General features: G+C 45.1%; 1 protein-coding gene across 1 annotated transcript in view; it reads right to left on the minus strand.

Moving 5' to 3' along the window:
* The window catches only part of MED27 (mediator complex subunit 27), a 186,712-nt gene that overhangs the window by 39,588 nt on the left and 124,250 nt on the right, over positions 1–22,874 (minus strand). The window lies entirely within an intron of this gene.

The following is a 22,874-nucleotide window of genomic DNA, read 5'->3' on the forward strand; positions in this document are numbered from 1 at the left end:
TCCCCTGCGCTGAGCACGGCAGTAAGGAAGCCCCCGTGCTCGATGCCCCTGTCTTGCTGAACGTGCCTGCTGCCTGGGAAGCAGCTGTTTCCTGTACTGGGCAGGACCAGTCTGTGCTGGGTCTGAAGGGGACCCCACACTGGTCTGGTACGGAAGGCTCTGCCCATACTGGCGAGGCCAGGTAAACTGCCTCCCTCATTCCAGAATCTGGACTGGAGAACATGGGAAAGACTGGGAACAAGAAACAGCCCTCCTGGGAGAAGGAGGCTGTGTAGGAAGAGAAGGGGCAGAAATAAGGGTGGGAAGGAGGGAGGGGAGACAGGCAGATGCAAAGCGGAACCTGGAGCCACTCTGGACCGCAGATGGCTTGCTTTCCAGTTCCTCCCTTCCTTCCACCCAACGGTTACTTGGTCAACACGTATTGTGCACAGCCCGGGCATCAGGTACGCAGAGATAAAAGAGACTTTCAGAGAGCTAACGGTCTAGCGGCAGAGACAGACAACAAATAAGTATATAAATAAAAATAGATAATTTAGAAACAGTTTGAAAGGAAATGAACAAAAGGGGGACAGCTTAAAGAGATTATTTAGGCAATACTTATGTCTGAAAAAATGACATTTAGATCAGGTATCAATTCACTCAAATATGTCCTGAACACCGACTACGCGCCAAGCACTAGTCTAAGGGAACAAAACATGAGCGAACACGCTCAGTGTGGGGCGGGGGGCAGGGTGGGCAGACAGCAAACAAAATAATATCATCTGTGAGGGGCTAAGAAGACAACAAGCCTGGGCAAGGGGCAGGTTCCCACTGGGTTGAAACCCACCGCCAAAGGCCGAGCTAGCCCGTGCAGAGTGCCGGGCAGAGCGGCCCGGTAAAGGCCTCAAGCAGGGAAGGCCCTGGCATCTGAGAAAAGGGGCCAGGGGGGCAGAGGCAGGCCAGGTGCACGGGAAGAGCCGAGGCTTGGATACGGCGTTTAGCTTCACTCGGGGTGAAGTGGGAAACCCCCGCAGGGCTTTCAGCAGAGAAATGACGTTTGATGTGCGCTTAAAAAAAAACACGTCCCTGGATGCTTCGTGATGAGATGAAGAGAAGAAACAGGGAGGCCACAGGAGAGGACAATGACCACCGTGACTAGGACGCTGGCGGCAGAGGAGGTGAGGTGCTGACAGACTGCAGACAGAATCAAGATAAAATTCTAAGACAGGATTTGCTGAGGAAAAGGGAGAAACTAAGGGAGCTCCTAGAGTTTCTGGCTTGAGCACCAGGTAGGTGGTGTTGCTACCTATTGAGATAAGCTGGAGAAGCAGAGGGCGAGACAGGGACAGGGAAATTATGAAGTTCAAGATACTTCTGAAACATCTAAGTGGAGAGATGTTACATGTGCAGTTTGGAGGCTGGGACTCCCAGCTGAGGTCTGGGTTAGGCCGTTCAAGTGTATGAACGATCACGATGGACCCTCATTTTCCAGGCGGCCTGCGTGAATCCAGACGAACTGAAACCTCACCCTAACCCCATGCACCTGAGCAGCGTTACCTGGGCTCTGAGGAGCTCAGGGACAGTCTTTCCCGAAAAAGGTAGGTCCGTAGTCTTAAACAGGAACTGCCCCTCTGATGACGTGATTCAAGTCCAGGAGAAGGTGATCCCCACGCAGAACTGCCACTTGCCACCTGCATTAGAACGGTGTCCTCTGTGGCACAGGTGGCCCCGTTACATCTCCATTTCTTCTGTCGATACCCTGTTAGGCAGCACTTGGCTTTTTAATATTTCGACTGTAGGATGTGGGCCAACTTGACCTCGATGGAGAAAATTTTAATTCAAATCAATACATGGACAAGGTCACTTTAAAATCCAATTAATATGAATGGGAAAATATGCCCCACAGTTCTGTGAGCTGAAAATGGAACAGTTGCAAGTTAACAACAACAAAAAAGGCACCCACACAAGCTTGTCTGGGTCCTCCCGGGTTTGATAACGCAGCAAGCTGTGTCCTTAAATACAGGCAGTGGTCAGAACGCTGAAAAACTTTTTTGTTTTTGCTTCTATTTAGGGTAGCCTAAAATTAAACTTTTTTTTTTTTTGAAGAAAACCGTAAAATGTATTGAAAATTGTGAATTTCTGTAATCTTGTTTTAAGTAAGTTAAACTCTGGACTTTAGCTCACCTAGGAATCCTACAGAAATCGAAGGCTTTAATGTAGTTTGAATAGAGCAATTTGCATTTCTCTAGAACACATTCACAAAACCGCTTGCAACGACAACCACAACATAAGGGGAAACTGAAGCACAGGGGTTTAACAGTTCTGCTCCTACAAGTGAATACAGCCAGGGCTCTAGGACACTTCCTCCTGGGCTTCGCCACCTTATCCCTACATGTGCTCCCTGGTGATATCACAGAAGCGCTTACTTTACGCAAGGATCAGACGCTCACGCAAGCAATGACGGGAACATATTTCATCTCCGGGTTCTCCTCTCTTCCCTCTGCTTGGTAACCCCATTTGGAATCTTAGCTTTTCCACCCTTAAATCAGGTTAGAGCAGAATATAAATGATCAAGCACCCACCTTGAAAGATAAACTTGCTTTGTAACTTCAAGAATGACTGCAAATTATGTAAAATTGGAATGAAACATTTGGGGAGCCAGTGAAATATCATAAACTTATTTCTCAATTTTTTTACATTTGGATTTCTTTCTTTCTTTCTTTTTAAAAGCTGCTGAAGGGATTGGAGCTAACATATTTTGGACAGCCTTTCCAGCATCCTAGGGAATCCTCATTGATTTGAAGTGCAGATGTCCTGTGATGCAGGGCTGAAAAGAAAGCTTCAACTAAGGTCACAAGACAATCGTGTGAGTGTGTTCACCTTCCAGATTACATCGCAGCAGCAAATTAAAAGCAGCCCAGCTCTCCACACCCAAAGGACAAGCTGCCGCCTTGCATAATGTCTGCTCCATCCTCCCCTCACGGGCTGGTTCAGAGGGCCGTTTTGCATCCTCCTTCATGGGAAAACAATACAAACCAGCAGACTTCCCATGCATCCCTCCCTCCCCCCACAACCGCCAGCTACCTCATGTGCTGCTAGTGTTAATGCTCGTCGCACTCATTACTCTTTAATGATGCCTGTTTGTAAATAGCAAGATGGGATGCAATTAAACCATGAGAGGCTAAATAAACACACACACTAATTAGGATCTTTACAAGAGAGTTTTTCCCCATGTATAGACTGGAATTTACCTTTCATTAATCTAACTTAATTGCAATAGTGCACCAATTAAGTGCTCTAAATGATCTCCCCACATCAAGGGTGAGCAAGCGATCCTTCCTTTGGGTAACAAACCACATCCTGCAGAAGGAGGGGGTGAAACGGGAAAGCAGCACCACTAGGCACAAGGAGAAGAATTTCAGCAGTTAAGACGGGGATCGCGCCCTTACCCTGACGCAGGTGCTTCAGATGAGGTGCCTGAAGTTAATGCGGTCAAGGTCATAGGTTCACATTCAGCCTCTGCCCCTCTGTGAGTCAACTACCTTTGCTTGGTTCCAGGGTAGCAGACATCAGCCCTTAACATTTGTCAGCTTTCTGTCACTGGTTCCAGGAGAGAAGGAGTAAAGGTTTGGATCAATCAGCTCAAACCCATTCCCACTCCTGGAACACAATGCCCAGGACACTCGCTCTGTGGCAAGGCAGCACGCAGCAGATATTTCTGGATGAAAGGGGCATCTGTTAGGTGCAGGAAAAGTTATGGTGTTTCAACCTTTGATTCTAGAAGGTGTAAGACTATAATACACTGGCAACTAAACTGAACTGAAAAAGAATATGATGATGTATCAACATTAGGCATCTTTTTTGCAAAGGCCTCAGAGTACTAGCAATTTATTCATTCAACAAATATTGACTGAGCCCCTCCAGGAAGCAGGTGCTGGATCAGGGTCAGGAAACCACTTTAGGAACAATGTCACTTCCTCTAGAACTCTTCATCTTTTATATATTTTACTTGTCCTTCCCTAATCACTGCTGCCCAATGACATATTGTCGTCCTCTCTGTCAAGTAAAACAAGCATGGATGCACAGAGGCCCGGCTTCCCTTCTGCTCCCTGACTGGGCCAGTGCTACCACTGGCTTGGAAGCCACAACTCTGAAAAAAGCCAGGTCTGGAAAGGTCCAGAGTGGGAAGATGGCTGAGGCTACCGGCTGAGGGCCAGAGACTCAACATTAAACCACATGACCAAGGCAGCCTCAACCAGATCCTCAGTTCCTAATTTTAAAATAGTACTTGGGGCATTCTCATGACATTTCCCAAACTGTATTCCATGAAAAGGGGTCGGGTGGCCATGTATGTCGGGGAAGCTGTGTAGCCATCACCCCCCTCTTGAGGAGCCGCGGTGTACAAGGGGAAGGCTCTGGAATGACTGCAAGAAAGGAACCTGCTTGACCAGGTCTCTTTAACCAGTGAGCGCTGCCTAAACTCACCATGCTTATCACCTTCCTGAAGAATTAGTGCTCCAGGCTGCACCTGAGAACCTGAGCTCATTCCCTGCCCACTTTGCTCCCTGCAGGTAGCAACGGCCCCGCAACGCTGCTCCCTCACCCCAGAGCCTGGAGCCCACTGGACCTGGGCCCACTGTGCAGCGGAACAACAGGGGCTCCGATGATAGAAAATGGCTCCCTGACAGGGTGCCGATAAAAATTTATCAACTCTAAGATGTTTAATTGCTCCCAGTTCAAGAACTTTCAAAGGTTCACTTTTAAATTCATTTTTATGGTTACATTATAAGTCTCTGAAATTCCTTGTCTTGTAACAGCATCACCGTCAGCCTTCACTTAATCACTCTGGTAGATCATATATAAAAACAAAATAGAGCTTAAAAAATCGTTCTGTGTTAGTGAGCAGATGTCTCGCCCATTCGCAATTAATACGACCCACTTCCACACAATCAGACTGCTTAAAATTCCTGGAACAAGATGTAAAAGTTAAGATGCAAATGTTCTGATTTTAATGAGAATGAATGGAAACTATAAAATCCTCTCTCCCTTTGAGGGTAGGTACAATCTACATATAAGTCCCAACTGTGCACTAAATTTATCAACAAAACAATCATTTGATAAAGTCTGTGTGAAAGAAGAAAATAGAACTGGCAAAGTCAGGAGTATATTCAGAAAGCATTTCCTATCAAAATCAAATGTTATCAAAACCATGATTCGTTTAAGGAGCTTTATAGGAAACTGGACGCATTTCAGTACATTTCCCCCAGTTACCTAGAGGTGTTAGGAGTTTGTACTTCTTTGAATCCACGTGACCTTTCCATGGACAGCACAGAGGGTGACAGAAAAGACCATGACTTTGTGCCTCCTGAATCTCAACTCCCAGCTCCACCACTTCATATGACCTTGAATGAGTTATTCAACCTTCTGAATCTGCGTTCTTGTCTATAAGGCGGTGATAACATCTTGTGTTGAGGGTTTGGTACGAAAATCACATCAATATGCGTATGTGAAAGGGCCAGAGTTCCGAGCACATGGCAGGCAGAGGAAGTGGTGGCAATTATTAGAATTATTACATTCATGGTGGCAGGGGCAGACTTTTCTAGGATCTAAAGACAAGTCTCACCTTTCACTTTTCTCTCTCCCTGCTTGGAAGGCCCTTCCATCAGCTTACTCCTTCCTGATGGTCCGGCTGGGAAGTGTCTCCTGCAGTCTGTATTGTCACTAGGCAGCGGTGGGTTTCTCCAGGCGTGGACCCCACCCAACTCCATCTGAATCAGACACACCCCCACCTTTCACCCTATTAGCTGTGGGGTGAAACTGACATTTCCAACAAGCACCCGGAGCTTAACGATTGTCTCAATGACGCTGGTTGAGATGCTTGACGCGGGCAGCACCAGCCGGTCTTTATTGAATTAAACAACAAAAACAAAGAACGTTAACTCTCACCGCACTTTTCTGTGCCCCTGTCTTCATTCATTCATTCAGCAGCTATCAACAGAGTGCCTCCTTTGTGCCAGGCATGGTTCTAAGCCCTGGAAAGATGACAACGAACAAGAAAGAATCTGATAACATATTTTTCCAGGGGAACTCAGTCTAGCGGGGGATTTGCTCAAAAATGAGAGTAGAAGGGCAGGAACTAGGCACTGACACTCCTTTTATCTTCTGTGACTGGCACAAGGCCTGTGGAAAGCAGACGCTCGAAAACTATTTGATGACAGCGATGAACAAAATCAAGATGGTTAAGGCTTCAAAGGCACAATAAAATTCTCGGAGATGTGGTAGTGGCTCAGAAACATCCAGAAATGGGAGGACATGCAGTAAAAAAGAAAGAACATGCACTTTGGAGTCAAACTGACAGAGGTTAAACCTCAGCTCTGCTACTTATTTGCTACGTGCCTATGGTAACTTATTTTTTGCCTTTCTGAGCCGTACCTACCTCAGAGGGCTGCTGTGAGATTACACTGCAAATAGCACATCCATTCATTTAATAAATGTTTACTGGGCATCCAGCATATGCCAGGCACTGTTCTAGGCGCTGCGGATACAGCGGTGAATAATACAAAATCTCTGCCTTCAAAGAGCTTGCATTCTGGATGGTGGAGATGGACAGTGAGCTAATAAATAACATGCCATATGGTGAAAATACTATGAAGAAAAATAGAGCAGACGAGGGACAGAATGGCACGGGCTGGGGTAGGGTGCTATTTTAACAGTGCAGGCAGGGAAGACCAGGGGCTTTCAGGAAGTGAAGGAGAGAGTCAGGGCTGGAGGGCACAGCTGGTGCAAAGGCCCTGAGGCTGGAGCAGGCCTGATGTGCTCTAGGAGCAGTGAGTAGGCCAGTGTGGCTGGAGCAGCACGAGCCGGGGGCAAGTGGTAGAAGATGGGGTCGGAGACAGTTTGGGGAAGGAAGGGGATCGTGAAGGGCCTTAGACACGGTGGTAAAGATATCTCTAAGTGCGATGGAATGCCAGCAGAGTCTTCTAGGCAGAAGAGTGACATTCCAAAAGTAGTAGTACTCTAGCTGCAAAATGATTACGATGTGTGACAAGGCCACAGAGGTGCCAGGGTAGAAGCTGAGAGGCCCGTGGGAGGAGGCTGCAATACCCCAGGTGAGAAAGGACAGCAGCTTGAACTGGGGTGTGCGGTGGAGCTGGTGAGAATACATTCTGGATCATATTCTGGATATACTTCCAAGCAAGAACCCAAGAAATTTACCAGTGGATTGGCTGTGCAATCTGAGAGAAAGAAGAGGCAGAGGCCACTCCGAGAACTTTGATCTGGGCAACAGGCAGAATGGAGGAGTCGCTTCCTGACACAGGGACCACTTCCCAAATGCAAGTGTGGAGACATCGACAAGCACCTGGGGCTGAGGTCCGGGGAGAGACCTGGACGAGGATGTGTACTTGGCCGTTGTCAGGAAGCAGAACATATTTAAAATCCTGGGATGGATGAGGTCACCCAGGGAGTACAGACAGAGAAGGAACTAGACCCAAGAACCGAGCTGGGACACGCCAATGTTTGGGGAATAGGACGGGGAATCTATAAAGAAGATGGAGAAGGAATAAGCGGTGAAGGGGGAGGACATCCTGGATAAACAGTAGCTAAAATTATGAACGTTAACTTTTAACGAAAAGCCCGACAAAGCCCCTACAACAAAATGCCACCTGACCATCCTCACACCTCTGTGACTGAACAAAACGGAGAAACAACGGATGCCCGTAACATAAGCAGGATCACCAAGGAGTCTCCTTAAAAGCAGGCATTAAAGCTAGTCAACACGTCATTTTAACTAAAAATACATTTCAGGAGTGAGGAAAAAAAAGAAGGTGAGTATTTTCATCTATGTTTAAAAAATAGGTCCCACGTTACTGTATAGGATTTTTGAACAGAAACAGAGGAATTTTTCTTATATACAGAATGTCTAAGATTAACAGCCACCACAGTAATGAAGTCATGAGCGAGGCCCACACAGTTTCAGGATCTTCAACAAATGTCTGGTAGAAATCACGGCAACCCACTGCCCCCGCCCCCTCCCCGGCTGACGTTCCTGAGCTCGCCAGCGGCTGGCATGGCTCCGAGGATTAACCAGATGATCTTCACAGCAACCCCACAAGAGAGGGCTCAGATCTGCTCCATTTTCCACAGGAGGAAACGAGGGCATGGAGAAACTGAGCGACCACTCAACATCGCACGGCTAGAAGCGGCCGAGCAGGGACGTGAACCCCAGGGGTCCGGCCCCAGGTTTGCTTATGAGCTGGATTAACTGCGATGGTGACGAGAATGATGACGACCACTGCTCCTACAACCACATGCAGCACAACGAGTTACGTGAACTTTAATTAAAATTCAATAGAATATAATTTGCATAATTAATAATACTACAGACCATATTAGTATAAATTCATACCCATCTTTTAATTCAATTGCCAACAGAAATGGATTGTATACGTCACTTTTATTAGAATCGAGCAACTGTTTTATCTCAGTGTGCAAACACAATGAAAAGATTAACTGCAGGTAAAATCAACTCTGTAGATTGGGATTAGGGAGTAAAGTAAAACACCAAGATAAAGTGCTTTTAAAATCAGTTGAAGATTTAACATAGCTCTGGAAGGATTCAATTATTTACATGCTTGGTCTATGCAGTGTAAATCCAGGCTAATGATCTTCCATTGCTGTGTATAAATCTGAAGCAGGACAAGCCGATTGTCTTGAGGAAACAGCAGCTTGGGCTCCTGTGTTAATAACTCTTCAAAACAAAGACGATGACTCGGGAAGAGTAACATCGTTTTGCTCCACATTATTGATTGCAGTGGGTACTGAGAGGAATGGCTCCATTTGGCCAAATACAAACTTTGAGACAAGCTGCCAGGGATTCAAAGGCTCTACTGATCAATATCATTGTTCTTCTAATAACGAGACCTACAACAACAATTTACATGGTCTCTTTGTCCTATGGAAATGATGAGGCCCCCAGAGAACCCTTCTTCTTTGTAGAGTTCCCTGTGTCTGGTACCAAGGGCTATGCAATGCTGCACAACGAGGCCGATCACAACAGATGTTCCCGGGCCCCGTGGTTGCCAGGCTCTCCACAGACGCTCTGCGCTCAGTGGCGTGTGATACGGTGGGTGCTGTCAAATGCATTTTAAAGCAAAGCGATCCATTTAAGACCAAACCAAGACACCTCTGTACACGGCATACCCCTCTAATACAGGACTCCAGGAGCACAAAGGAACTATCTCAGCCAAAGAAGTACGAGTGGGCTTCTTGGAAGGTAACGCTAGACCTCAATCTCGAGGAAGGCACAGCATTTTTGCCAGAAGGGGCAGGAGCTGGACAAGGATGCCACAGTCAGAGGGCGAAGCAGGCACCAAGCACAGAAGCAAATGGGCGTGGAGTGTTTGGGGAATCCCGTGGTTCCTAGGGAGCCTCTGGAAAGGAGGAGGTACCTTCTCCTGTCACACAGTAAGCTGGCACTTAGCTAGTCTGGGGCCAGGGGTGCTAATCCTTCTCCAAGACATCACCAATTCCATCCAAAGAGGAACCATCCCATCCAAAACGCCGCCAGTGCCTCCACTGAGAAACATTAGAGGATACGTGGTAGGGTAGAGGCAGGTGGGGGGAAAAGAGGTTGGAAAGGTAAACTGAGGTCAAGTTATAAAGACCACATAAGCTTCCCTGAGGAGGATGGCTCTATCCTGCAAGCAGTAGGGGAGGAGGCGCTCACAGTGAGACCTGCCCTTTGGACAGTGCATCAGGAAGCGTGTGGAGGTGGCATTTTGTGTGTACGGGGGTGGCTCCTGCTAGAGATTTCAATTTGGGGTCATCTTTCACATCGTATTTGATTAACAAACATTTGCTACAGAATGAAGGTAAGTGTTGGAACAGAGAGCTGCCGAACTGAAGCGGGTGTAAGAAGCAGCCTGGAAGCCAGGTACCCTGAAAATAGACCCAACACTTTACCACTGAACACAGCTGAATTCAACCAAAACAAACAAACAAACAAACAAACAAAAAACCAAACCCTGTTAAGGCAGTTGCGGTTTTACTACTTTTTAAGGTAACTGTGCATTCACTAAACACCTTTTTCTGAATTTTGAAAATACTGTTCACGCTGCCTCAAAAAGGCAAAAGTGCCACCTGTTTCCACCAGATACTAACTTCATAAATGTGTTCACAGTATTTAAAAACTAAAATCCAATAAAACTCCTTTGGAGTTGGAACCACTTTCTCCAACGTTTAAGTCCATTATTGTAGATGCTAGGCTCACGAAATATACCTGGTAGACTTGGCAGGATGGACTTCCCAAATCTGGGGGGATAAATGCAACTGAGACGTGTTGAAGGGAACTAGGGGTCTGAATTATGAGCTTTAAGGGTATCATCAGAAATGACAGAACCTGGCGGGGAGGGTGTAGCTCAGGGACAGAGCGAGTGCCTAGCACGCACAAGGTCCTGGGTTCAATCCCCAGTACCTCCACTAAAATAAATACATTTAAAAAATCTAATTACCCCCCAAATTAAGATAAAAAATTTTTAAGAAAAGAAATGATAGAACCTGGTAATTACTGGCATATTAGCATTTGCCAGGGGAAAGGAGGGGGGTCTATGGTAACTAACTAAGCTATCACTAATTCAGACTAAATAGTTTCAGGGAATCTGGGGGGCACCATCAGCTACCACTGTGTCCTGAACACATTCATACAACAGATGTAAGGGCACCACTATCTCTGGGAACAACTGTGTTCAACTAATAGCAAAAGAAATAAAAGAAAAACATATTCCTAGTAAGTGGTATTTGTAAAGGAGGGAGGAAGGAAGGAAGGAAGGAGAAAAAAGAAAAGGACCATAGACGTAATTTCACCTGATGTAAAAATCTAAACATGCATGCTTAAAAATGTTAACCTCTTATTTTGAAATAATTCTGAACAATTTCAGACTTGCAGAAAAGATGCACCAATAGTACAAAGAATTCCTGTATAGCCTTCACCTAGAGGCCCTGTGTTAGTGTTACACCGCACTAGATGTGTGCACACATCTGCCATCCACACACACACACACACACACAGGTGTGCACACCAACACTCATACTGTCTGTTATTAAATTTTACCCATTAATTTTATCACTCACTGGTGATTCCTAATTCTTATGTAAAACAGTTATTACTATGGTGGCTGCAAAATTTTCTAATTCTTTCTGCATTTATTAGTTCGTATTGTACTGTGTGGAATGGCTTTCCCATAGCTATTTTTAAGTTACCCTGATACCTCCCATTTCTTTCTTTCTGTCTTTATTCATTCGTTTATTTAAATCAGTGTGGACACACAGATTATAACTGTTTCTGTGGGTTATAATCCATTACTATCACTATTTATTTGGGGGCTCAATGGTCCCAGGCTTGGCCAACAGGAGCCCCTTCAAACCGGCTTCAGTGTCCATGTGACACACCCCCATCACTCTGTGAGCACTCCCCCTGCTGCAGCACAAGATGTTCCAGGTTCACCTTGTACGGCCCCCGCTCTGGAATCAGTCTTTTCTTCAAGGAGCCCAGTTCTCATTAGTGAGAACGATGTTGAGAAACTAAGATGGGGAGAACAGAGTCCTGGAGTCTCACTGCTTGCAGACCTTCTCAGCAGACAGTTAGGACATATGTGCACACGTGTATGTGTACACACACTTACATGTCAAAAACAATCAGTTCATATTGACACTTCCAGTTTCACCAACATCAAGAATTTATTCTAGCATTCTGCCTTTTTTGTAATGTCCTCTCCAAAAGGGAGAAACCTGGTTCCCATTATCCACAATGTATTTCCTTATTTGCTCAATCCTAGAATACACATAAAGTAGCTTTAGAATTGTTAGCCTACACCCCCTATGAAAAACTGGCAAACTATGTAGAGTTTAAGTATTCATTCACAGACTTGACAATCCTTAGCTCGAGGATTTAGAGTCAAAATGCTGTGATCAAAGGATACGAGGGTTAGTTCTCCATCCCTTCCCCAAAGGGTAGTCACATTATTCATTTGAAATATAGTTAGGTTTATTTATTTCTATTCGCACTCCTTTATTAAAAAATCCACTCTATTCAATTTTACTTGTTTGTTTGTTTTTTTGCATATGTGAAACATTACTATGGTTCTAAAAGTCAAAACTACACACAAAGGTATTCTCAGAGACATGTCCCCCTCACTACACACATCTGTCTTGCCCTGTTCCCACCCACCTCCCTCTGACCAGCCTCTTTCTTTCAGCTTTATCATCTTTCCTTTGTTTCTTCCGCAAATGAACAATAACAGATATTTTTTTATCCCCTTCTTCCTTACAAAAGAGGAAGCATATTAAGGATACTCTTGCACTTGTTTTTTTCAATATACCCTAGAAATCACTTCCGGTGAGTCACAGAGGTCTTTCTCATTCTTTTTTTAAAGATGAAAAAAGAAATGGCGTGGCCGTTTCATTCAATCACTCTCCTCTGCCCAGGCATTGAGGTTAATTCTAGTATTTTGCAATCACAAACAAGCTGCAGTTAATAACCCTGCGCATATGTATTTTCGTATTGTTGGAGGTGTGTCTCCAGGGTAAATTCCTAGAAGTGGCATGCCAGGTCAAAGGGTAAATGCATACATAGGTTTACCAGACATTGCCACAGTCCCTCCGAAAAGCTTGCACCAATGTGCATTCCCACTAGCAGTGTGTGATAGTGTCTTTCCTTACAGGCTCACCAACAGAATGTGTTGTTGTACTCTTTAATTTCTGCAAGTCTGGTAGGTGAGAAATGGTACCTCGGGCACAGGTTTAATTTGCATGTCTCTAATTATGGGTATGGTTGAACATCTCTTCATATGGTTGAGCACCATTTATATCTTTGGGTGGGGTGAACTGTCCCTTTCCCTCCTTTACTATCCCATCTTTGGTCTTCCCCACTTAAGAGTTAAAAAATGACCTCAGGTATCTCAGGCCTGTTATCTGTGATACATGTAAATATTTTCTCCCAGCTTGTCAGCTGTCTTCTGACTTTGCTGTTTTTTTGCCACCTCAGTTTTTTTCCGTTTTATGATGGAGGCCCTGTTGATGTCAGATGCCACCTTTATCGCATGCTAAACTTTCAAATGTAATTGAGTCTATTTCTAGTCTGTTTTATCCTACTAGCCTGTTTACCTATCCACGAGCCAACACCACACACTTTTAATTATAGAGGCTTTTCATGCCCAGCAGGGCAACGTGCCCTGGTAGCTTTTCTTATTTCGGTCTTCTATTCATTCTTGCATGCTTCTTTTCTATATGAACTTTAATACCAACCAGTGTGAACTCTTTTAATGAGTACATTCTATTCCTTCACATCTATTGATATGATCAATACATGTGGTCTCAACCTGGTCACAGAACTGCATAGTTATTATGTGTGTCACATGTTCAGTGCTTCCTTCTCTAAGTGACGTTTTCTTTGCCTGCCCACCTGGTTACTTATTGATTGATGGTATTTAGAAAGGCTGATATTTTTGTTCTCGTGCCTACCTTTGCATCTATACATTTTAATGCCCTCAGACTCCCACTTTCTTAGATACCATCTGAGCATTTCATTTGTCAATTTTTAATGGTATCCTTTAAATCTTATCTATTACATATGTAAAAATCAATGGGCTCATTCTACTTTCATCTTTTCCTATCCCTTCTCTCATTTTTGTTTACATTATTTCTACTGTGTTAAGAGCACATAACATTTATACATTATTACCTGACTCTTATTACCACCTTTGTTTTAGTCTTATGTCAACAATTAATGCTCACTATCAGTCCTTGGGCTGAAGTTTCCCCACTCATCTCTTTCTTGTGTCAATCCTACCCTCCAGTAGATTCCTCAAGGTGGGCTACTGAGTACAGAATTCTTGTATTAAAAATGGTTTCTCTCTGATACTTGAAAGACATATTTATCTTTGATTCACACTTTCTTTGAAAATGCTGCTGCATCATTGCCTTGCTTTATATATTGTTTTTGAGACATCTGGTGCCAGTCTAATTCTTTTGCCATGTAAGTTATTTGAGTTTTTGCTTGGAAGCCTTGAGGATTTCTTCCTTATCTCTGAAGTCTGACAGCATCACTAGAATGCACCTTAGACTAGACTGTAGGCGGTCAATTTTCCCCAGTACCAGGGAGCTCTTTAAAGGTGCAGACTCAGACCTTTAATTTCTAGGGATTTTTCTTAGACTACAGTTTTCCGTATTAGTTCTTCCTGTTCCATCATTTTGTTTTCCTTCTTCATGGACTCCAATTATGTACGTGTTGTTTCTTCTTTGTGTTTCCCTTCAACCACTTTCTCTCTGACCCCTTCTACTTCTTTATCTTATTTTCATTCTCCTGGTTGTATCCCAGTCTTTCTTCAATGCCCTTTATTAAATTTCATTTGAATCTATTTCTCCTTGAGCATCTTGAAATTTAGTCTTAATTTCTGAGATAATTTTATCATTTTCCTGGGTACGGTAAATCCTTTTCATTTTGTCATCTTTCCCGCTTACTTCTGTTTTTAATTTCTGAATCTCTGATTTCAGGATTTGTTTTCTCATCTCTTCAAATGCTTGAGGGTATTCAAACCAGTCTGGAGTGCTGTCTGTCTTGAACAATTTTCTTCCGCTTTGTGGTGTTTGTTTCCTTGGTTGGGGGGGTGGGGGTGGGATTTCTTTAGTTAAAGTGTTTATTCCTTCAACATTTTATTATAAAAAATTTCAAAGCATGTAAAAAGTTGAAAGAATTGTAGGGTGAACACCCACATTCCATTGAGCTGGAGTCTATGACTGTTGTCACTGTGTTCTATTGTTTTATAACTTATATATTAATCTGTCTATCCACTCATACAGCTTACTTTTTTGAAGAATCTGAAAGTTGCAGACATCAGTATTCTTCACCCCTAAACACCAAGGCAAGCACATGATAAGAGGAGTCTGACATTTGGTAAAAACAAATTTTTTGAGGTTAAAATTTGCCTCCAATAGAATGCATAAATTTTTAGAATGTACCATTCTCTGAATTTTGGCAACTGCATAAGGCCATACCACCACACCTCTATCAAAATGCACAATACTCCCATCCCACCACCATGAGACGCCTCCTTGTGCCCTTCCCAAGCCGAGGGTGCTCTGCCATCCCAGCTGGCAAGCACTGTCCGATTTTTCTCCACCTTAGCTTTGGCTGTTCCAAAACCTCACAGAATGCAATTATACAGCGTGCACTCTTCTGTACGATGCGCTTTTTCGTCAGCAAAGGTTAGCACAGGTGACAGTTAACAAGGACTTGTTTGTTTTTTAACTCACACGTAATTTGGAGTGTGGGTGTTTTTGGTTTCTTTGTTGTGTTTATTTGTTCTTGTTTTTCTGTATTGTTTGGAAGATATATGGAGAGACTTGAACTGAGACAGCCATCCACAACGTTTCTTACTGTGAACATTCTCAAACATAAATGAAGAGATATTGCTTAATAACCACCCAGGTTTAAAAATTTTCAAGGTTTTGAAACATCTCCTTTGTTTATCCCCTGCTTTTTGTTGGTGAAGTATTTTAAAGCACACATCATATATCATGTCATTTCAGCTCTATGGACCTACCTTCAAACAACAGATCTTTTGTTTCATAACCATGAGGACATTATTAGATCTAACAAGATCACCAACAATTCCTTGGCGCCATTTGAAATTGAGCCCACATGCAGCTCCTTTGGATTGCTTAAAAAAATACTCTTTTGCAGTTGGTTTGTTTTGAATCAGGATTCAGACAAGGGCCACACTTCACATACTGCTGTTAAACCTTTTAAGCATTCCACCCTTCCCACTTTGCCCACATGATTGACTTTGTTGAAGAAACCGAGTTGTCCTGTGGAATGTCCCACATTCCTTTGACTTTTACTTTTTTTAAACTTCAGAGCATTTAATCACTAATAAAGCTCCATTCATATCACTGTCATTGCAACAAACAATTCTAGAACCATCTTTTGAAACTTAGTTTGCTACACTGTTATTGAATAACCTCCTTAAGCAGCAGTTCTCAAACATTTTGGTCTCAGGACCTCTCTATATTCTTGAAAATTATTGAGGCCCTCAAGGAGCTTTTGTTCCTGTGGGATATAGCTGTTGATATCTACTGTATTAGAAATAAAACAGAAACATTTAAAAAGCAAGACTACAAGAGCCAACAGGTGTCAGCAAGATGATGTCATGTCACAGGAGGTAGTCTCTGGGACACTCCACTGTGAACCTGTGAATGAACGAGAGTGACAAAGGAAAGTGGGGTCTCAGTATTGCCATAAAAACAGTGCTGACTTTGTGGCCTCCCTGAAAGGGCCTCTGCAATCCTTGTTGCCAACCCATAATTTGAGAACTGCTGTTATAAAGGAAGGATCTGATTTTTGGAAACAAATGTCTTTTGGAACCAGGTTTGATAAACCAATTTTTGACCTGTCAAAAGTGAAGCAGAACTATAAAAACTGACTTCCCTTATAAAATGGCTTTTACCAAAACAAAAACAAAAACAAAAACAAAAACAAAAACAAAACAACAAAGAGTTTCGGTAATACTCTGTGCTGTGACAAAAAAAATGGGTATGCTGTGTTAAAATATGGGTACAGATGCCTAAACCGAGTGCTAGAGCATCACAGAATTTTAGTCCTGGATGGTCTTAAGAAACTTCTGAAGGACAACTAAAATTATTATCTAAGTCTCTGTATGTTGGGAAAAATTGTTTTTACTACTGCAGAATTGGTGGTGGGGTGTAAATGAGGGCACCTGTTCAGGAAACATTTTGGCATTTTCATGGGAAGCTGACTATTTGTGTGCCCTAAACCAGGGGGCACAACTTCGGCACCTTAATTGGGGGCTGGATAAGTCTTCGACGTGAGGACTGTCCTGCTCACTGTAAGACATCTGTCAGCAGCATCTCTGGTCTCTACTCACTAGAGGTCGGTAATACCCCTCCCCCCACAATTAAAAACATTTCTAGACACTACCAAATGTCCACTTGGAGGCAAAAATCATCCCCACTGAGAGCCACTGCCCTAAACCAAGCACTGTTCTCCTAGGAGTAGCTCCAAGGAAAAGTTTAGCCCATGGGGCCCAAGGAACACGAACAAGAATGTTCAAAGCATACTGTTCATAATACACAAACAAAAAACTAGACACAAATCAATGACCACTGACAGAAAGATGGATAACCAAATTAGGATATATTCATATAATGGAATACTTTGTATCAGCAAAATGAATAAGCTATAGCTAAACCAACAATCTGAATGACATTTAGTTAAAAAAAAAAAAAAGAATGTGGAGTGAAAAAAGGAAGTCCTTGAAGACAACATGTGATACCCTTTAAAAATGATTAAGTTAAACAGGCAAAATTAAAGAATATACTATATATATATATTCAGGAATACATATAGTTGTGTTAAATCCTCCCTCAAAAAAGGACAGAGAATGACCAACAAAGGCAGGGACAAGAGTTCCCAGCAGGGCCGGGGCTGGGGCCGGAGGCGGACACTCCCTGCCAGGTTTTAGACACGTCCCAGCTCTGGGGCTAGGCATTATAACCATGCAAGGGCCACGCCGGGATCAGTGACGACAGTGTGATCCTCGATCAAGGACTATGATCAATTTTACCTGAAGTTAAAATTTAAAATATAAAATGCCCAGCACTCCCCCCCAAAAGTGTGCAAGGCCCCGAGTCTGGTCCCTGCCTGTGCAGAAGTCTCACCTCCTCCCTCTCTTCCCCTCGCTCCCCACGCTCCAGCCACCCCACTCCAGGGTTTCACCTGAACACACCGCTGCCCTCTGCTGGGGCCTTTCACCCCGCCGCCTCCCCTCCTGCGGTCTCTTCTCTCAGAGGGCCTCTCCGCACCCAGCTCCACCCGCACAGGGCCCTCGGTCTCTCTCCAGCCTGTCCCGCTTCCTCCCCCCTTCAGCCCTGTCACCCTCTGCCATCATCTTAGACAACAACTCAGGGGCCTCCTGTCCGGTTTCCATTCTGAACTGAAGGTAGGCTCCGCGCGTGCAGGGGCTCTGGTCAGTGCTGGACAGCACCCAGCACCATCCTTCCTCTCCCGGTGCCCAGAGTGTTTCCGGAACAAGCACAGGGATGCTTCAGCAACCTAGCTCGCGAGAGTCTGACGCTCCTCCTAGGACTTACCACAAAGACCCCTTCGCTGGAACTCCAAAAGCACGAAGGCTTAAAAGCGCTGCATAGGTGACCTGAGGCTCGGGCAGGAAAGGTGGCTTTTGGGCTCCACCCCAGAGCTGCTGGATCTGAATTTCTGTGCTGCCTGCCAGGAACGTGCCTTTTCCACAAACTACACTGGTGAGTCCTAGGCCTACTAAGGTTTTGGACTACTGAACCCAGCAGGGCAATCAAGGCCCAGGTTAGTTAAGCAGTTTAACTGTTCCCGTCTTCCCTGTCTCAGAGAGCCTGGGATACAGTAGTATGAGATAATGCGTCTAAACGGTTTTAAACAGATGTGTCATTCAAAAATAAGGCACCAAGATGTTAGAGAAATTGAAGGTTGGTTAAATCGTATATTAGAGAGATTGACAAATGAGTTTTATCTGTTGTAAATCGTATAACATATGAAGAAAGATTACTTTATAAAATATTAAGATATGTTTCAAATGCCATGGATGCAGCTTCATCTTTTTCTTCTTTTCTTACATTTTTATACCTAGTGGATCAGTCAAAAATTGCAGATTAATATTTTAAATGCCGAAAGAAGCCAGCTGCTTGTTCTAGTCTGACTCAGTTAAGCTCTTACAATATTTTGACTGTTGGAAGAAAATTAATAATGGGATGTTAGGCGGTAGATTAACTGAAACTAAATATCAACATAGCTAGGTTTATTTTGGGATGACTGAGCTCATCTCCTCAAAGAACGAAACAGGATTTATTCTGTCACGAGTTATTAACTTACACAGCACCAAAGCAGCCCCCCAACAGAGTGGAGGGAGCTGGCCGCAGTGTGGTTAAAGGCTGTGCAGGAGGCTGAGGGGTCGGGTTTCACACTGGCTAGGACTTGGCCGGTACAGGCTCTGTTCCATTACCTAAGGTTCATGGAGACGCCAGAAGGTCGAGGCCACAGCTGTCCTGGGAGTTCTGGAACCAGGTTAGTATCAATGCCTGCTCCTCCCCCTCCCTGAGTAGCAGCCACGAGGGCGTGGGGAAACCGATACATCCGCTAGAGAAGGATGCTTCTGTCTGTCATTAGTGTATTCACTCAGCAAATACTAACTCAGTCCCATCTGCCCTCCCTTCCCCCCCCCCCGCCCCATCTCCTACACCTGCCCTCCCTGTGGGTAGATGAGCAGGAAGCGGATTCACGCCTGCACTTCCAGGTCAAGCACGGGGCTCTGGCTGGAAGGTGACTGCTCCCAACGCTTCCGAGGCCTCCAGGCCAATGAGAAAAGGCAGGTTTAGCTTTAGATGGCCAAACTGACCCCAGATCACCTTAAAAAGTGCCAATTCTATATACAGTCCTCGTGTTTTCCTTTCTTCCACATCGTGTAGAAACAGCTGATGACAGGCCGGGGCTCCCCGTGACGGTGCATCCAAGGCGCCTCACTGCTTCTTGGCAGTGATTGCTTGGTGAAGGAGGGAACCAAAACGGGACCAGCAAAACTACCCTTTGTCCATGGAATACTCGCGCATACGCCATTTTTTCCCATGCCCGTGCACAAATAATCCGAAAACCTCTCTGTGTTCAAACACCAAAATCAGAGGAGATCCATAGCGACAACAAAGTCAGAGGGACATGCTGACCGCGGAGGCCAGGCCATTTAGCCAGAGCCATTTCTGGGCCCATCTGTACACCGGTGTGGCCACTGTATTTCACAACTTAAGCGACTCTTCTGGAAAAACTGTGCCCCACTGCTCCCAACACTCACCTTCCTCCACCAGACAGGGGCCTGCACTGGCTCCATGGCTTGGGCTAAAGCTTAAAAAGATACCCTGCTGTAAGTGCAAGCATGCTCACACCACCACTATTTAAAAAGCAAAACCGGAAACAACCCAAACATGCACTGACCGGAGGAGGGATAAAGCGTGCTCAGCCGCAGAGTGGACTGGGACCTAACACCCGAGACGGCCAAATCACCAGCAACCACCACCAACGCGACACGTCTCAGAACCAGTCACACAGCACGACAGTTTTATAAAGTTCAAACTTCAACAAAGCTCAGTGATACCTTATCTAGGGATGCATGCCCACGTTGTAAACGGTACTTAAGAAAGGAAGAGAAGGGGAAGCTTGGCAGGACGGTGGTGATTCTGGGGGGAGAGGCAGGGTCTGGGGAGAAGCACACGTTGGTTGTGTTCTACTTCTTTGATTGAGTGGTGAGTCACGGGCTGGTCACTACACTTTATAATGGACAAACACGTTACATATATTCCTTTGTATGTATCATATTACACAATTTGAAAAAATTAAGGAAAAAAACGACCCGCCTGGTGCCTGGTAGTCCAAATCTTACTCCCCCTCATCATGAATGACAATAGAGATGGGAGGAGGAAGCAGCCTGGAGGCGGGAAGCGGTGTCCCGGGAAACCTTGGTTTCCTCACTTGTAAATGGAAACTGGGGAGCCCACCTCGAGGCCCACCCAGAGGGTGTAAGAGACGAGCGCCAGGTAAGCCACCAGCTCGCTACTGGGGATGGGTGTCTGGAGGGAGGCTGCTTTCTCGGCCCTGTCTCTCTTCCCCTGGGGACTGACCCCTCAACTCCACAGTCCTGTGCAGCTGCCAAGGCAGGACGTGTCCCCGGGCCAGGGAAGGAACGGGGGGTCGGGCGGCGTGAGCGTTTCTCCCGGGAGCGGTGAGCACCGGCACAGGACGAGAGGCAGCTGATGCCAGGTCACCTGGGCCACAGAGTCCCAAAGGGACGGCTGTCCTGAGCCGGCACCCCTGGGGCGACTCTGGTTTTGGTCCCTCCTGGCAGGTCAGCTCACTGTATCTTTGAGCATCCAGCATCATTAAAAGGCAAAACAAAGACCCAAACCCACCCTCTTCCTGCTCAAGTCGAGCAGAGCAGGTTTCTGTTGCCTGCACTCAAGGGAGCCTGGCCGATTCAGGAGGAAATGCAGTTTATTAAAAAGCACACAGGCACGCTGCAGGCCTCAGCCAACGCAGGTAAAGGGAGATGTCAGCAGAGACTGCTCAAATGTGTCCTGCTTCAGCAGCTGGTCCCTCCCCGTCAGTCTCACTCGATTCCCAGAGCATTCAGAGTACACTGCCTTCCAGCTTAGCATGATTCACTCCAGACAAATCTCCAGAAAACAACTTCTGACTCCTGCCTGAAGCTCGTGCGGCGGGGCTCAACTGCCCGCAGCACAGCCCCAGCCTTCTCCACCCGTGAGAGGGAACAGGTGACCAGCAAGGGTCAGGGGAGATGGCAGCTGCCGGTCCTGCTCTCCTCCCAGGTGAGGATTCCCTTCGACCTCGGAGATGTGTGTGGCCGCAGCAAATGGCCTAGAGATCTGTAATTTAATAAAACACCACCTTTTTAAAAGTGAAGAAGCCAAAGACAGCGATTATGTTAAAAGGATGATTATCCACCCGGCAATTTGAATCTGATTCAGATCACACACTGCTTTTCCTATAAACAAGCACCCTGTTATGTGACTTCCCATGTCACCCAAGAAAGATAACAGCCAGCTGGCCAGATGCAGAGTGCTCTGCATCAGCCACTCGTGGCAGTAAAACCAGTACATATAAAACAGGATTCCGCTCTTGAGTCGAGTCCCTAAACTCTCCCATCAGTCTATTAAACAGAAGCTCCGCGAGAAAGCAGATGAGGCTGACAGGTCATTGTGAAAAAAAAAGCCAGCTTTCTCAGGTGGAAGTAACTTGAATGTCTCAGACCCGTTTACCCACAACCCCCGTTCTCCACGCTCGTTCCTGTCAATGCCAAAGTCCTACCTTCATCACGAAACGGAAGCTCAATGACCCAGAGATAATTTGAACAAAGCTATCTCACTGAGGATGCTTTTGTTTCTATCCTCATTAACTCCTTGGTCCCTGTCAAGTATTCCCAAAGTAGGATTTATGTTTCAGCCGCTGGGTCCTGAGGATCTGAAAGTTCGACAATTTGTACGTTTAACGGAAGCTGAAATTATCGTGTGTTTTACAGACAGATCCGAACTGTTTTCTTCTTCTATTAAGAGAATACTGTTATCTCAGTCCCTGTGTTTTTTTCAACTGAAAGAATTTTAAAGTAGCTTGTGACCCAGCTGAACCTCACTAATTTTTTCTCCCACACGAAATACCACCCATTTAATAATCCCACATCTTCTCCTCCCCTAAGAGAAAACACACACACACGTGCACACACGATAAGCCTGTTCTCTTTGGGTGAACAGACTGAGTGAACAGTAACTCATCCTGGGTGACTGGCTATTTGTAAGAGTTTATGAAATTAAAATGCTAAACTATGCGGACTTCATACGGGGCCCCGGAGCAGCAGGGCTGGAGAGACGTAAAAGACACCGGCCCTGAAGCTCACCTTCCGGATATGCATCAAAAATCACTGCTCTGATTCGACTTATTCTGCTTTCTGTAAAGGCGGTGGCTCCTCAAAACCTGTGCCCAGGGAAGTGGCCTTCCAGCATGTATTAGTTCACAGCGTTTAGAAACGTGTCTCATCACTGAAGTTTCTACGCCTTTCTAACTACTAACATAATCTGACATTTCTATTCCACTGTCTTTCCCAAACACACCTGTCTTTGGTGAATTTGTGCAAATACAAACATTAACGGTGAGGCTCACCATGTCAACCTGCTCAAAGCAAACCCCAAACAGAAACAACAAAATCGGAAGCTGTCAGTGACAAGGTCTCAGAACATTTTCTTCAAATACGTAACAGATTTAAAAAATGATTTTC

The sequence above is a fragment of the Camelus bactrianus genome, chromosome 4 (assembly GCF_048773025.1).
Source record: "Camelus bactrianus isolate YW-2024 breed Bactrian camel chromosome 4, ASM4877302v1, whole genome shotgun sequence".
NCBI lineage: Eukaryota > Metazoa > Chordata > Mammalia > Artiodactyla > Camelidae > Camelus > Camelus bactrianus.